The following is a 3,458-nucleotide window of genomic DNA, read 5'->3' as shown; positions in this document are numbered from 1 at the left end:
CAAGTTTGGTTTTGGCCATTGGAAAAATAACTTCATTTACCCCTACATAAATATTCATTTATTCTATTAAAACATTTCTCGTCCTAGTGGCCTAGAAATGAAGCCAGTCTCAAATTTGGTTTAGCCTGTGAAGTAAATCGAAGGATTTCTGGACAAACCTTTTATATGCCTAATAATAACAATTTGACCTCTCATGAATACAAAAACTAAGCCCCTTGTTAGATTGACAGGCGGAGAATATAGAGAACCACCATTGGACCGAAGAGAAGGCAAAGAAATATTGGTTTTTGGGGAAAGCCATTGGGGAGTCATATCGAAATACGTGTCAGGTTTCATGTTGGCAATTTGCATTTGGCAACGAGTTGGTCAAACCAACACCTGCTCATGTGAAATTGTACAAAAAATAGTTTAGAACATATTTGTGTGCTTTTGTCCAGGTGACTTGTTAGAATTGTTAGCACATTTCCATAAAATATAATTAAAAGCAACACGCTGGAGACATGAGGCAGCATGAGATTTGTGTGTAGAATACAGGGCCTTACACCGGAGATTTTTGGCATGTTTTGTGGTGTTTTCTCAGCATATTTAGCATTGCCAGGAACACAATTATGGCTACAATTATATTGCACATTCTCAGTCGAGTATTTCCCAAAATAATTGCATATTTTATTGTAACTGCTATTTGCAGCTGAGAAATGCCTTTTGTGATGTTTGCATAATTGTAACTACGTCTAATTGCATGCATCAACACTTGTTTTGTGCAGGCGTCTTAATTAAGGACCCCCCACATATATATCTTTGAACATAAGTATATAGTGCTTGACAGTGGATCTGCTGTTGAAGTTTGAATGACTGCCAGCCGAGAGCTGTGGGGGATATCGAGTATACGCCCCTTGAAAAATTTATCTGACATTTTCGCTCGCTTTGTTTCGAGCTCCGCCAACAGGCAAGAGCCAAAAAAGAATTCACGCTCGATTTGAAGCTCATCCCGAGTGTCTATCAGCAGCAGTAGCAGGTACACTGGGAAAATGGGACAACCAACAATAGTTAAAGCGTCTATGTCCGCTAAGATATTCGCTTTATAGAGAGATTTGTTTTCAGTGCCCAGCTCACGCAAGCGACAGTTGAATGGGCTCCATTTCAATGACCCGACACCCAAAGCCCCCCACCAGCTCTCTCATTAGATCTGCCCCCTGACAGTGAAACGAGTTGTCCTTCCCTTGGCCTGACAACCCGTTTTTGGGCTCTGATATTTCGTCACTTCAGGGCCCCGGGGTCCTGCACCAGAAATTGTTTTTACATAAACAAAGAGAGCAAGACTCTTGCCTGTTTTCCGGCTTTTCCGGTGTTATGTCAGTCATAATCATTCCCCTCCCCCGTCCGTCACCCATTTGGCTATAGATGTTGAGATGTTTCCCCAGGCCCAGAAGGCACAGAACATGGCCCAAACAATGGTTAACCAATTTAGTGGAAGGAAAGTGTGGGGGCGGGAGTGTTTTGTGGTGAAATCCGGCTATTGTTCGCAATTGATTTTAAATTAGATCCATTTGCAGTGTGCTTGGGCGGCTTTAAGCGAATACAGTTTGCTTTAAAACTGGGGGAAATTAAACCGAATTGGAGACTAAAAAATAGAAATGGCTTAATTCCACCAACTTAATGCGCTTTAGAGCTAATGCGCCTTAGAGCCATTGCAAGACTTTAATTTAATATTAAATTCATCATCCTTCATAAGCAATCTTCAGTTTAACATTTTTATGTGTAAATAAAAAGGTGCCAGCATTTTGTTCTGTCTCTCCGATTTTCCTGCTTATCATTTGATAGGATTATGCGAATTATGCATTCAGAGTGCAAAAATAGTGTCAGCCAAGGAGCTGAAAGTGCAAAGCGAAACAAAAGACGTCGACGATACGCAAATTGCATACAAATACACCAGCAACAGACAGTTCACGTTCAGATTAGATAGCACATCTTGGAGCAGTGCTTTCTTTAATGCATTTCCCCGGAGAGCTCGACGCTTCCCGGACGGAGTGAGTTCCCTCGGAGTCACAGTCAGAGACGAAGTCGAGTTGGCTTACTTCCGGCACATTGCAACCATTTTATTTGGAAACATTTGCCTCCCCATTCCTATCCTTCTATTATATTTCATGCACTTTAAATAAATTATTTAGTTGTTTACGTGATGCATAAATGCTATCTGAATAGTTTCACTCCTTTTTTTAGATATCAGTTATGATAATTTAAGTTTCTTGAGAAAAGTCTTCATCTGTTCACTTTTAGATGCATTTCTCCCAGTGTAGTCATTTGGCTTCTGTTTATTTTCATTCGGTTTCTTGTCAAATGCCTTTCCCCAGCTATGAAGCTGCGAATGGAGTTGCACTGGCAGTGGAGACAACTGACAAATGTGCCGGATTGGGCAAACAATAGATTAGCAAGGCTATCTCTATAAAATGATTTCGCTTCGCCTCTGCTTTTTGGCAATTTAATTTCCAACTCTCCCTGGGAGCTCAGAGTCCCGAGAAGACGTGGGCAACAGAAATTATTGAGCCAAGTTTCGGGCATAAATTTTTGAAGTGTCGCGTGTAATTTGAGTTTTCTTCAATTTCGTTTAAGTGGCTGCCAAGTCGGGATTTCCCCATGGCACTTTCGAGTGCTATTAGTGCATTCATTCATGCAGCTCGGAATTGATGTCAGGTCCTTTGACTTACGATGCTCCGCACCGGGCTCTTTGGCGCATTGCCTTTATGAAAGTCATAATTCCTGTGCTCACCCACTTTTTTCTTTGGGCTTGGCCCTGTTTTTTGAGTTTTTTCTTGGGTCCACTTTAAGTGGTGGAAGTGATGCAAAGTGGAAAACGCCTTAGTTTAGGAGGCAGTTTCGGACTATTATACCTTAACAGAGCAATATTTGAAAGACCTGTAGAAAAGCCCAAAAAGGGCCGTACATTTATAAATATATTAACAATAATAGCTGTTTTCTCAGAGTGTTCTGGGATTCTCCGCCTATTGAACTCTTGCCAGATGGTAAATTAGAACATTACTAATTTTGGCACGCGGCCGCAGCCTTTGCATAATTTAATTATGCCAACTCTCATGCATATTTAATGCAAAAGCTTTTAAACGCGCTTCTTATTTGTGTATTTTGAGCCTCGAATTTATTCATTGTTATCGAAAACAAGCCTAGAAAACAAAAATATTCCGCCTTTGGCCGCTAATGAAGTAAGGACGGGATTCTGTTCTGCGCCTGTCATGCTAATTGGTGGAAATAAGTTTCGGTCCAGTTCAGTTTGCAATCTGCGGGATCTGTGGGAATCGCGGCGGTATCGCATCGATTTTCAATTTGGCAGTATTGAATTGTAGGCCGCAGAGACAACTTGACAGCGAATTTCTCGACTGCGGTCTGTCGTTTAGATAGGCCTACCAGTTTCCCGGGGAAATTGATAAACAGAAAGAATGCCAGCC

Source organism: Drosophila ananassae, chromosome 3R (genome assembly GCF_017639315.1).
Source record: "Drosophila ananassae strain 14024-0371.13 chromosome 3R, ASM1763931v2, whole genome shotgun sequence".
Taxonomy (NCBI): domain Eukaryota; kingdom Metazoa; phylum Arthropoda; class Insecta; order Diptera; family Drosophilidae; genus Drosophila; species Drosophila ananassae.
Note: the sequence above shows the minus strand (reverse complement) of the source record.